Raw genomic sequence first — 14,323 nt, forward strand, 5'->3', positions numbered from 1 at the left:
GTAGTTTTTTATGAAGCGTTGATAGAACCCTGCAAGGCCCATCAACCTCCGTATGTCCTCCTGTGTTTTTGGCTGTGCATAATCGAGAATCGGCTGGATCCTTGACGTGTCTATGGCCACTCCGTTCTCATTGAGGAGGTAGCCTAAATAGACCACTTGTTTTCGGCAGAATCTGGATTTCTCGATTGAAATCGTCAGTCCAGCCTTTCGCAATCTTTCTGCAACGATTCGCATTAGACGTAGGTGTTCCTCGAAGGTGCGCGACGCGATCACTATGTCGTCAAGGTAGACGAAGACGTACGGTTCTAGGTCAAAACCTATCGCCTTGTCCATGAGTCTCGACATAGTGAACGGTGCATTGGTCAATCCGAAAGGAAGTACCTTGAACCGGTATACGCCTTTTGCCGTCCTGAACGCCGTGTAATTGCGACATTCCTGCTTCAAGGGTATCTGGAAGTAGGCGTCTTTGAGGTCGATGACCGTAAAGAATTTCGCTTTCCCAATTGCCGGAATATGTCTTGCATATTCCGCATTGGGTACGTATCTTCACGGTCATTTTATTTATTCTTCGCGAATCCAGACACACCCTCACTTTCCCGTTCTTTTTCATTACGGGAACAAGAGGGTTAGTCCATTCGCTATAACACTCCTCTATAGCACCTAGACTCTTGAAGCGCTCTACTTCCTCGTCGATAGCATGCTGTATATAAGGCGAACACTTGTACATAGGTGTATTCCGTGGGTTTGCACCCTCCTTCAGTACGATCTCATGCTCGAGTAGGCTTGTCCTTCCCAGCTTACCCACTCCTGTCAACTCGAACTGCCTTACTACGTCCGCTAGTTGTCTCTGTTGTTCCGCTGTGAGATCGTGTTCGGTTTCAATCTCGTCTAGGTTGGGTGTCGTTTGAGTTGGACCTTCGTAGACCGGAATCTCGAGTGTTTCGTCCTCCTCAACTGTTTCCAGCTTCGGTATCTCGCCAGATGGCTCCACCGTAAAACACAATGGTGAGCTGTTCTGGTACTCCACCGTCTCCAGTTCTTCCATTCCTCGTCCCAAGTCGATCATCGGCTTAATGCCGAAGGAGTCCCAAAAATCGGCACCCAGGATCAGCTGCCGAGAAATCTGGAAATCTCTGGAACCACTAGCGTGGGAATGACCTTGGTTAGTCCTTTATAGGAGAATGGTACATTGACGTACCCTAAACAACCGTAAGTCGATCCGTCCGCCGTTGTAACTCGGATTGCCGCTGGTTGTATTTTCAGTCTGTACCGGTGGACCAAATCTAAAGAATTCAAAATACTGATCCCTGCTCCCGAATCTAGTAAGGCATCCCATTCCGTGTCGAATATTTTCACTCTAATGTGAGGACATTTAGTATTGTGGATCCTAATATGAAAAACCTGTGAAAATGGGTTAAACGTTTCGTTCGGTGTTGCTTTCTTGGGAATTCTGGATGTCGGAGGGATGAACGACTTCCCGCCTTCGTTGCATTCCCTCATTCGTTTCCCTGACGATCATCTCCTGTAGACCTGGAGCAGCGCTCACAGGTTCGGATGGTTCTTCCCAAACTGCCGCAGCCGTAACAGAAAATGACTTTCGGCTTTTGGCACTGCCTCCAACAATGCCCTAGCTCTTGGCAATTCCAGCATGCGAGGAGGCTTGCATTGGCCGTCCGCCCAGAAGTTGTGTTCCGCTGACCGCTTGCAGCTGCGTGTACTGTCTCTCTTCCACCGTCTCGGAAGTTTCGGCCACCAATCGCGTTGATTGAAGGTGACTGCTCGCCCTCACTGTCACTGTAGTCTGCTGCTATCTGATTTACTGGTCTACGAAAATGATGATCTCCAGGCTGCTGTTGGAGTTGAGGATCAGCCGCGTCAATCCGATGATTTAGCCGGATCAGCTGCTGGAGATCTTCAACCTCCACCAACGAAATTTTCGACCTGTAATGTTGGCGCATGTTGTCCCACACTACCTCAAACTTGCGACGCTTTGAAAGCGGCCGAGACAACAAACGATCCAACTTCTCAATCTCCGAAACGAACGCGATGAATGACTCTCCCCTGAGCTGCTTCCTCTCATGGATCTTAGACCTTATACCCTGGTCCATGTTCGGGTTCCCGAACCTGTAAGTAATCGAGGTTTCAAAGCTATCCCACGTTACTAGCTCATCTACAAAAGTAAAGAACCAGTCAGAGGCTGGTCCCTCTAGCAACATGTGGATATCCCTTAATAAGATTTCCCTCGAAATCCCTTCGCGCTCTGCCAACTTCTTGGTTTTATACAGAAAATTTTCGACAGACCCGGATCTCTGCTCACCGGAAAACCTTAATTTCCACTTCTCGATGCGGCTCTGATACAGTTGTCTGTGGTTTGGTCCTACTCCGTGTGGTCTGAGTGTTCCGCGATAACGGTTGTCATAATCCGAGCTAGAATGATCATCTGCTTCAACCCTCGGATCCCTACCTCTTCCATCAATCTGTTGGCTGTTCCCTGTCGTCCCATGATACCATCTGGAGGCCGAGTATGGTTGCCGTGCTGCTCTTCCCATGCTGGGTTGAAGGAATACTTCATCGTCGCTACTCGTCTCTTGGTCGTTGGCGCGGTAAATAGGTGAACCACGCTGTGCCCAACGGCTATCCGATTCTGGTGCACCTCTGAGAGTCCCATTCTGCAACATGGACTTAGATGAAGGTCGTGGAAACGTCGATTGCCACTCTCGATTCGCTGGAGGATATAGCTCACTTTTGGTGGGAAATAATTTCGAATGTTCAGGCTTTCTCTGTCCCAGGTCCCGTGACTGGTTAGGATGGATACCAATGTTCAACGTGTTATCATCTGGCTTTGACTGAGTTGCTTCGGCCAGCTTTGCTGTTAATTCTGACAACGCTTTTTTCATTTCTTCCCACTCTACCCGACTGACTGTTACCTCGGACGACTTCTGATCACCCAACGGAACTGGTTGTTTTGGAATGGTTCCGGTCGATTTCCCGCCATTTGAATCAGCATTTCTGGAACTGTTACTAGACCGGTTTGGTATTGATCCACTACCCTGACCTCCTACTGCCCGGTGTTTGTAAGAATGCTATTAATTTGACCAATAACCGGGGTTTGAGGTGGCCCAAACTGATAGTGCTTCATCAATGCTTCGAACCTTTGACCGAATGTTCTTCGAATTCCTTTTTCTTCCTCTCCAGAAGCCCTACTCCATTTTACCCGATACCAATAGTGCAAAACCCTGGATTCATATTTTGCTTCAACTTTCCTCTCCAGAGCTTTCTCGAGAGTATCAATTCTGCCCTGAATATGTTCCACTTCTTCCGTTATTGACAAAGGTGATTTGTGACAAATTCCTTCTTTAGCGTCATTCTTGAACAAACTTCTTAGATGCCGTTGTTTCCCTGCCAAATCAAGGTTAAATACGTTCTGTGGTTGATTCCGAACCAAAAATTCGAAATCGATCTCCTCTTGATTGAGATCCTCTGCACGAGGGAATATGCGAAACATTTTGAGCGATTGATCAATTTTTTATGTAACTCGTAATAGTGAGCAATGAAATATTCAACTACAAGCGTGTACCAATGAATTTTACTAGAATTAAGTTAGATTTCACGAAGTACAAAATAAATAATAATAAATAAGAGAATATAAATGTATAATACAATAGAAATACGATAACAACGAGAAAATAATGTAATGAGCAACAGATTATCAACAAAAATAAATAAATAATTTAACAATGAAAAAACGTGCAATAAATATACAAGACAATACTTTTAAATTTCAACAAAATGTTCCTACTATAGAAAAATATATTTTTAAAGAAAGAAACATGAAAAGCCTTTATTTCGTTGGGCGCCAGTTATAACCGTCAGCCTTACTGACCTTCCCGGCTTAAAAGTGAGATGGCTTAAGCGCCACTCCCGAGGGAGACCATCCACCAATATTTGGGTTGCCCGACCGTTGAGACCTTTCAGGGGAAGAAGGCTCAGTTTTAAATTTGGTCCGGGAAGTAAGATGGCTGACTGAAACTGTCCACAAAAAGAACGCTACTAAGGCGATTTATGAATAAAATTATTAAGAACACGATTGCAATTAACGGCCAGTGATGAATTATGTAGAGGGGGTTTTATCATCACCGGCAAGTATCCCGAAATTCCCAATCGAACCGACCCGTGTCCGACTAAAAAGTTGCCCGGTTGGTTTCGGAGCCAACCTCCCCAGTAAAACAATTTCTACAACAAAAAACTACAAACGGGACACGTGTGACATGAAAAACACTCAACTCATTTCACTTAATTGGGACCAACATTTATTACCTGGATCTATCCGTCCGCTTTCTCATTTCTCGTACGCTACTCTTGAAATGTTTCTACCTTACGCATCGAAAAGACAAGCTTTTATCCCGACAAATACACACGCTTAAAATCAATAACACAGAGATGTGTTTGCATCACACAAAACGGACCTAATGCGGAACATCCCCTAGATGAGCGACAGTTACACAGCCACAAAAATGCCTCGTACGGTCGTGATAACGGTCCTTTTCAACATGTTAACATTTGTACAGATTCCTTGTTTCATGAGGAACCAAATACTGTTGAAAATATTGAAATCCAAGCTTCAATAAAACCACACGAGCTATTTTTGTGGCTGTGTAACTATCGCTCATCTAGGGGATGTTCCGCATTAGGTCCGTTTTGTGTGATGCAAACACATCTCTGTGTTATTGATTTTAAGCGTGTACCTATCGTGTGTGTGCTTTGGCTAGGTGTGCTTTTAACAACGTGCTATCTCGAATCTCTCGTTCGCCATGCGAACGCAACGGGTTTTCGATTCACAAAATTTCGTTTCACGGTCTTACAAAAACGGCCGTGCACGCCACGCAACGGAAACTATGTTGTGGCGTGAATTAACTTGTCATGCGCATGAATGTTAAATGGGTGGGTACTCACAGACCTTCTTCGGTGACGATGTTGCCTCCGCCGGATGAACGGAAAGGGGGTGGCGGTGAATTCGCTGCTGCTCTCTCGTTTGGCGATGAAGCGATGTTGCCGCCGGGGGTAGGCTGATTGCCTTTCCGCTGCTGGTTGGCGGTCGGTTCACTCGATCATCGGAGACTTTCTCGATTTGCGCGCGACGCGACACGTGCGTCGAGGTTTCCCTAGTCGTCACTAGGGGAACGGAAATGCGATTGCGCTTGCTGATTCGTCCTGCCTAGGGAGCGTAGAAAAACGGAAGCGTCCCTCTTCCGGCGTGCCCCGGGAGAACTTCTGAGCCTGATGGTGGGGTCAGAAATGGCCACTGGGAGTCCGGTTGTGGTGCCACGGACGGTTGAACGGCTTGGCAAGAAACCTTCAAATAGTTGGTTACACGTATCACGTGTTAATTTCACAATACAAATAGCACAAATTAGCACGAATTACCTTTAATTGCACGAAGCCACACACGATAACACACCGCCTTTTAACAATAGCACACACAATTACTATTTGCTACAACTAAGGGAAAGGAATTTGAATTTAATTAAGTTTAACTAATTGATTATCTTTCATGTCACTACCTTCTACAATACACCACGGCGCGAGAACTTTGGGCCACTCCTGCCTCTTCCACGGATCAGTTCGAAGTGAACTTGATCAACTTGGGAATCCTCAGATTAACCGCCAAATTGTAAATTGCATCACCGGACATCACGAAGTTAATTTCGTGATTCCGAAAATTACTCTCGCGCTCTAAATAATCATATTCGCGCATGTTTGCGTCTCTTTCCACGAACAGCTTCAATCATCCATCTCGCTGTTCGGCCCCAAAATCTTAGGTGGAAAGAAAACGCCAAAGGTCAACGCATCCTGAAAGGATTCCCAACGGGTCGATGCACGCGGGCGATAGCATGTGCTACAAGCCACCCGGCAGATTTGATCCATTTTTATGGGCAATTAATTTCACGGCCGCTCACAACGTCAGTAGGAACTCACATAATCAATTTTGTTTTGCGCTTCTTGCGAGTGTCGCTCATGAACGGAAATGAACGCTAATGCAGTGAATTTGTATTTTGGGCTCTAGACTGGTTCAACTGTTTTTGGCAAATTACTAAATTAATTTAAATAAATAACGGATATTACGAGTAACATATATTGAACAATAAAACATGAAACGACATGCTCGTTACAATATCAGTCAATTCCCTGTATCTATCGAATCTGCTTTGGCAACATTTCACACCCTGTTCTCTCTACTCAACTATGTATATCAGAATTGAACAACAGTCGGTTGCGTTTGAATCACAAACATGCGCTTCTATTTGTCGTATTGAGGCGGGTTTGCTTCTGCAACGACAATAGAGGCTCGCTTGCCACCGAGCGTCCGACTAGCTGCGGTGTGTGATACTGCAGGGTATCATCGTTTCTCTTTTTCTTGATTGATGACTTGTTAGGGGCAGCAGGGACTATGTCCAAGGGCTTGACGATCCCTCCCCAGGCCATCTGCGAGTTGTGGCGCCTGCCTAGGATGTGGTGGGGTTTGACAGTGGGCCCTGTTAAACCTCTATAAAAAGCTGCATGAATCCGCAAGTAGGCTCCGCCAAAGCGACCGTGTGCCGCTCAAAGCGCACAAGCCCAAGTCCTGGTGTTAGGTGGGACGCTAAACAGCCCTGACACGACGGCCCTCCGACGAGACAGGAGGTTTGCGCAGGCCCAATAAGCCGCCTTTAAAAACAACTATTACGAACGACATAGAAGATAATACGACTCGATACAATCGGCAACGACCTAGGCGATGAATAAAGGATCACGATTGGAAGCTTGGAACATGGAACTGCAAGTCGCTAGGCTTCGCAGGTTGCGACAGGATAATCTACGATGAATTACATCCCCGCAACTTCGATGTCGTAGCGCTGCAGGAAATCTGCTGGACAGGACAGAAAGTGTGGAAAAGCGGGCATCGAGCGGCTACCTTCTACCAAAGCTGTGGTACCACCAACGAGCTGGGAACCGGCTTCATAGTGCTGGGAAAGATGCGCCAACGCGTGATTGGGTGGCATCCAATCAACGCAAGGATGTGCAAGCTGAGGATAGAAGGCCGTTTCTTCAACTATAGCATCATCAACGTGCACTGCCCACACGAAGGGAGATCCGACGACGAGAAAGAAGCGTTCTATGCGCAGCTGGAGCAAACATACGATGGATGCCCACTGCGGGACGTCAAAATCGTCATCGGTGACATGAACGCTCAGGTAGGAAGGGAGGAAATGTATAGACCGGTCATCGGACCGGATAGTCTGCATACCGTATCGAACGACAACGGCCAACGATGCATAAACTTTGCAGCCTCCCGCGGAATGGTAGTCCGAAGCACTTTCTTCCCCCGCAAGAATATCCACAAGGCCACATGGAAATCACCTAATCAAGTAACGGAAAACCAAATCGACCACGTTCTAATCGACGGTAAATTCTTCTCCGACATCACGAACATACGCACTTACCGCAGTGCGAATATTGAATCCGACCACTACCTCGTCGCAGTATGTCTGCGCTCAAAACTCTCGACGGTGATCAACACGCGTCGGAGTCGTCCGCCGCGGCTTAACATTGGGCGGCTACAAGACGGTAGACTAGCCCAAGACTACGCGCAGCAGCTGGAAGTGGCACTCCCAACGGAAGAGCAGCTAGGCGCAGCATCTCTTGAAGATGGCTGGAGAGATATTCGATTCGCAATTGGAAGCACCGCAACCGCTGCACTAGGCACGGTGGCTCCGGATCAGAGAAACGACTGGTATGACGACGAATGTGAGCAGATAGTTGAGGAGAAGAATGCAGCATGGGCGAGATTGCTGCAACACCGCACGAGGGCGAACGAGGCACGATACAAACGGGCGCGGAACAGACAAAACTCGATTTTCCGGAAGAAAAAGCGCCAGCAGGAAGATCGAGACCGTGAAGAAACGGAGGAACTGTACCGCGCTAATAACGCACGAAAGTTCTATGAGAAGTTAAACCGTTCACGTAAGGGCCACGTGCCACAGCCCGATATGTGTAAGGACATAAACGGGAACCTTCTTACGAACGAGCGTGAGGTGATCCAAAGGTGGCGGCAGCACTACGAAGAGCACCTGAATGGCGATAGGGCAGACAACGGTGGCGGTATGGTAATGAACCTAGGAGCACGCGCGCAGGACATGCGGCTTCCGGCTCCGAATCTCCAGGAAATCCAGGAGGAGATCGGCCGGCTGAAAAACAACAAAGCCCCTGGAGTTGACCAACTACCAGGGAGCTGTTTAAACACGGTGGTGAAGCACTGGCTAGAGCGCTGCACTGGGTGATTACCAAGGTTTGGGAGGATGAGGTTCTGCCGCAGGAGCGGATGGAAGGTGTCGTGTGTCCCATCTACAAAAAGGGCGATAAGCTGGATTGTAGCAACTACCGCGCAATCACATTGCTGAACGCCGCCTACAAGGTACTCTCCCAAATTTTATGCCGTCGACTAACACCAATTGCAAGAGAGTTCGTGGGGCAGTACCAGGCGGGATTTATGGGTGAACGCTCTACCACAGACCAGGTGTTCGCCATACGTTAGGTATTGCAGAAATGCCGCGAATACAACGTGCCCACACATCATCTATTTATCGACTTCAAAGCCGCATATGATACAATCGATCGGGACCAGCTATGGCAGCTAATGCACGAAAACGGATTTCCGGATAAACTGATACGGTTGATCAAGGCGACGATGGATCGGGTGATGTGCGTAGTTCGAGTTTCAGGGGCATTCTCGAGTCCCTTCGAATCGCGTAGAGGGTTACGGCAAGGTGATGGTCTTTCGTGTCTGCTATTCAACATCGCTTTGGAGGGAGTAATACGAAGGGCAGGGATTGACACGAGTGGTACGATTTTCACGAAGTCCGTCCAGTTATTTGGTTTCGCCGACGACATTGATATCATGGCACGTAACTTTGAGAGGATGGAGGAAGCCTACATCAGACTGAAAAGCGAAGCTAAACGGATTGGACTAGTCATCAACACGTCGAAGACGAAGTACATAATTGGAAGAGGCTCAAGAGAGGTCAATGTGAGCCACCCACCACGAGTTTCTATCGGTGGTGACGAAATCGAGGTGGTTGAAGAATTCGTGTACTTGGGCTCACTGGTGACCGCCGATAACGATACCAGCAGAGAAATTCGGAGACGCATAGTGGCAGGAAATCGTACGTACTTTGGACTCCGCAAGACGCTCCGATCGAATAGAGTTCGCCGACGTACCAAACTGACTATCTACAAAACGCTTATAAGACCGGTAGTTCTCTACGGACACGAGACCTGGAAGATGCTCGTGGAGGACCAACGCGCACTAGGTATTTTTGAAAGGAAAGTCTTGCGTACCATCTATGGTGGGGTGCAGGTGGCGGACGGTACGTGGAGGAGGCGAATGAACCACGAGTTGCATCAGCTGTTGGGAGAACCATCCATCGTTCACACCGCGAAAATCGAAAGACTGCGGTGGGCCGGGCACGTAGCCAGAATGTCGGACAGTAATCCGGTGAAAATGGTTCTCGACAACGATCCGACGGGAACAAGAAGGCGAGGTGCACAGCGGGCAAGGTGGATCGATCAGGTGGAGGACGACTTGCGGACCCTCCGCAGACTGCGTGGTTGGCGAAGTGCAACCATGGACCGAGCTGAATGGAGAAGTCTTTTATGTGCAGCACAGGCCACTCCGGCCTTAGTCTGATGATAAATAAATAAGACTTGTGAGGGAAGTCAGATTTTTCTTTTGTTTTTGGAAAATATGTTTAATTTTGATATACATAGTTAACCTCTACTGTCACATATTACACATTAGCTTTTGTTTCTTTTTCTTTGTCTCGTTCCAGTGAGCGAGTAATGGCGCTCAAACCTAGGCCTATATGTACACTGATATACATAAGTATTCGTCATGCTTTCATAGTAAACTATCCGAATTTATACGAATACTTTTGCTCATCAGTTGTAAGCCAGGGCACTAGACTAAAAACTGTGTCCCATCCCAAGACGTCGAGGACCCATGGAGTGAACATTAATCTTCTTAGCAAAGTCTCTCCCAACGATTCATCAATCATCTTTCCCCCTGAATGTGAAACGGTTGGTACGGCTGTCCCCGTTTCTTCCTTTCGTAGATTCAAAACTCTTCGTTGATCATGTTATTTATTAGTAAATAATCTGATTGCCGGGAAGTTCTGGATTTTCTCCCAAATTCAAGCCTGCACGGTGGGCCTGGCCGTTTTAATACTTGTGTCATATTTATGATATGCTGCAAATATTAATGTAGACAAGAAAATGCTCGGGGACACAACCGACATTTCCAGGATGCTTTTCAATACTGGCTGTGCATGTGCTAAGACACGACAAGACACAAAAAAGAGTTGTACAACAAAAGGTCGAAGGTCAAAAGGTCGAAGGGACAAAAGGTCGACACACAAAAATCTGTGTCAGGAGGTCGAAGGGTCAAAAGGTCGAAACAAAAAATCTGAATAAAAGGGTCGAAGGACAAAAGGTCAAAAGTAAAAACGTCGAAAAACAAAAGGTCGAAAGTAAAAAGTTTAAAGGACAAAAGGTCGAACAAAAGTAAAAAGATCGAAAGACAGAAGGTAGGAAGAACAAAAGATAGAAATTGCGGTTGTTGGACAAAAGGTCGAAGGTCAAAAAGTCAAAGATCAAAAACTCGAAGGTCAAAAGGTCGAAAGGTCGGGCGATTCAAATATGACGTCTACTAATTTTTGAGATTTCTAGACCCCCCCTCCCCCCTCTGCCACGCTTTTTTTCTATATCTAGTATATGTACTGTCACTGTGACATCATTGTTGAACGACCCCCGAAGAAATTAGGCAAAACGTCGAGCGTTAATCAACCATTATTTTGCACATTCCTTATTTATGTTTTACCTTATAATATTTCATTGTTGAATTTTTCCTTCTTTCAGTCATAGGCCGTTCTTTCGAGATTCACATATTTAAATTTATTTGGGTTTCACATGATTATATTTAATTGTGGATTTTTTCATTCTTTTAATCGAAGCTCAAAAGGTCGAAGGACAAAAGGTCGAAAGTAAAACCATCGATACACAAATGGTCGAAAGTAAAAAGTTCAAGGACAAAAGGACGAACGAAAGTAAAAAGGTCGAAAGACAAAAGGTCGAAAGAACAAAAGATAGAAATTGCGCTTGTTGGACAAAAGGTCGAAGGTCGAAAAGTCGAAGATTAAAAGCTCGAAGGTCAAAAGGTCGAAGGTCGAAGAAATTAGGCAAAACGTCGAATGTTAATCAACCATTATTTTGCACATTTATGTTTATTTATGTTTTATCTGATAATGTTTCATTGTCGAATTTTTCCTTCTTTTAATAGGCCGTTCTTTCGAGATTCGCATATTTATATTTATTTGGGTTTCACATGATTATATTTTATTTTTCCTTCTTTTAATCAAAGGCTTGTCTTTCGAGTTTCGCACATTTATATTTATTTGTGTTTAACCTTATTTTCATTGTTGATTTTTTCTTTCTTTTATTCATAACCTTTTTTTTCGAGTTTCGCATTTTTATATCGCATATGAAATACCATTTTATTCTAGAATTTTCCTTTTGTTAAAACAGGGTATTTTGTCAAACCAATATTTTCATCAAAGTATTGCTAGGCTTTATTAACTTTAATTGTAATTCCAGAAAATAATTCAAAATGATCATTCAAAATATATCATTTAAGCTTAACATACCATCTACTAATGACAATAATTTTATTTTTATGTGCTCAAAAGGCTACAAAAGGCTACAAAAGTAAATTTTTTGTTCACAAAACTTATTTTTAAGTAACTATAAACGAATACACTCCCCCCCATGTCACACTTTCTGTAAGAAAAGTCTAAACATTTTGTATAGATCTTCACACTTCGCTCAAACACCCCCTCTCCCCTCTAAGCGTTACGTAATTTATGGGCGCTCCCTTACGTGATTAATTGTGAAGTCAACTAGTAACCCTCTAACGCCCAAGACCACCTCTAGACGGGATGCTTCAATATATTTTTAAATAATCTTTAATTTCAAATTGATTTTTTCAACCTGTTTTTAATTCAACCCTCTGTTATTTTCTCGACCCTCCTTTCGACATTTTATCCTTTCGACCTTTTGTCCTTTCGACATTTCGTCCTTCCGACCTATTATCCTTTCGACCTTCTATCCTTTCGGCCTTCTGTCCTTGCGACCTTTCGTCCTTTCGACCTTTTGTCCTTTCGACCTTTTGGCCTTCGACCTTTTGACACAGATTCCAGAAAAGTATTAGTTTACAGATTTGGATCTAAGTCATCCAATAATTTCCTGAAGTAAGGTCTTAAGATCTATATGAATAACCAAAGATCAATCGGACTGCCCAGTCAACCACAGAACGTACACAAAAACAAATATCGCATTTATTGCAATTTTTTGTCACACTCGTATACTACTAATAAAGATGATAAATCTATGTTTACTAACGTTTATAACACCTGTCAATAAAATATATTCGATTGTTTTGCGACTGAAAGTCTGGTAAATAAAAAAAGAACCCATGCTGCGAGCACATTCTATTCTTTATTCCTAGGATTTCTTGAATGACTAAGAACCTATGCTATGGACACATTCTGTTCTTTGTATAACAGAGGGCATGTACCATATTTGAAACGGTCCGATTGAGCTTTGGTTGCTCGCATTGGATGACCGAGAACCTATGAGGTGGACGCATTTTAATCAATGTATCATAGAGGGCATGTACCATATTCGAAACAGTCCGATTGAGCTCTCGTATAGACCTTAAGACCGTCAAACATAGTCCCTGCTGACCCCGGATTAAAAAGGCTTACTAATTCACGTCTAATACAAATTGAATTTAGGTGTATTACACGCCAAGAAAAAGTCAAACAGCAATGTTATGTTATTTTAGACCGACATATAAAAACATAACGATGCAATAAAATGCATCGAAAAGCAGTGCTTGATGACAGAATAGTTCTGAAAACATTGTTTTTGGGTGTCTGGATCAAATATGTCACAATTTTGTGTTCTTTTCGGATATGTATGTATCTCAGTTGATTGCGCCAGCTGTAATCAATAAAATTGGTGTCTATACGCTGTTGCAGATGTTATAAATTGATTAATCAATCACAATTAAATTTGCATTCTGCTTAGTCGATGAAGGAAATCATCATGGTGAAATAGGAATAAATTGTTTTCATTATCTGTAGAAACAATGAATATTGTACAATCTTGTTTGTTATTGAAACTATGTACTTACTGCCACGAATGTCTCCATATTCAAGAGAGCAAGTCCACCGATAGTCATTTCTACCGCATTTTGAGATTTATGAAGCACGAATCCCAGCCGCTTTTGGTCTGAGGGAGTCAACAGGTACCACTTGGTATTGTAGAGAGCAATTAGAGCATCATCATTCTGCAAACATATGACATGATAAATAATTCTTGCTGAAACCTTGTTACTTTTGAGTTCAATTGAATGTTCAAAAATAATAATAATTCCCTAATCTCCGGACACCCTTCGTTTAATAAGAATTTAGAACAGAACAGAACAGAACAGAACAGAACAGCTTTCGGTTAAGACATTTCTGCTTGTAAAATGTGCCGTAAATTTGTGTAAATATGTTTGTGTATATCAGAACTAAAGAAACGACGAAGCTTTACCAATATTTTAAATGACATTTGCTTTTGAGATCGATAGTAGGTAGGTTTAGTAAAATTCATCGATTTATATTTTTTTAAAGATTGATGTAAATAATTTTTAAGCAGAACTTTCTTAAGAGAGAGGGAAGTTAGTACAAGGAAAATATTGAACAAGTTTTGATTACCACTATACATTAAGAGAAATCCAAATGACAACTCAAATTTATTTTCCACATTTTTTGGATAGTGGTATTTTCCCCCTGTTTCAAACTCTTAAAATACAAATAATACCGATTTTGAAATCCTTCGTTTACAAGGTTTTACGGAAAGTACACAAATAAATAAGGAAACTACTATAAGCTATTAAAACTTACTTTGACTGTTAAAGCTGTTCCGAGGATGCAAAACTCCAGTAGCTGAAAAAAGGTGGCTCCCAAGAACATTACTCTTGACCAGTCATTAGTCATGTAAATCACAAACAGTGATATACTGAGACACGATACTGATGTAATTACTTGTATAAATATGGTAGTATGATAGCATTCGTCCAGGTCTTCTTCAAACCTAAAATAAATAACATATCTTTTTAAATTTTGAGTGCGACAAAGCCATTGGAAACTAACTGAATTATTTCCCGGTGGATTATACAGATCTC

At 43.7% G+C, this 14,323-nt stretch overlaps 1 long non-coding RNA gene across 1 annotated transcript; it reads right to left on the reverse strand.

Moving 5' to 3' along the window:
* Positions 1–4,931: 4,931 nt before the first annotated feature.
* On the reverse strand, positions 4,932–5,897 carry LOC134217580 (uncharacterized). Its single transcript, XR_009981101.1, has 3 exons — positions 5,562–5,897; positions 5,425–5,499; positions 4,932–5,353 (listed from the first exon to the last, which is right to left on the reverse strand). It is a non-coding gene; the product is annotated as an uncharacterized LOC134217580 (long non-coding RNA).
* Positions 5,898–14,323: the final 8,426 nt, after the last annotated feature.

Source organism: Armigeres subalbatus, chromosome 2 (genome assembly GCF_024139115.2).
Source record: "Armigeres subalbatus isolate Guangzhou_Male chromosome 2, GZ_Asu_2, whole genome shotgun sequence".
NCBI classification, from domain to species: domain Eukaryota; kingdom Metazoa; phylum Arthropoda; class Insecta; order Diptera; family Culicidae; genus Armigeres; species Armigeres subalbatus.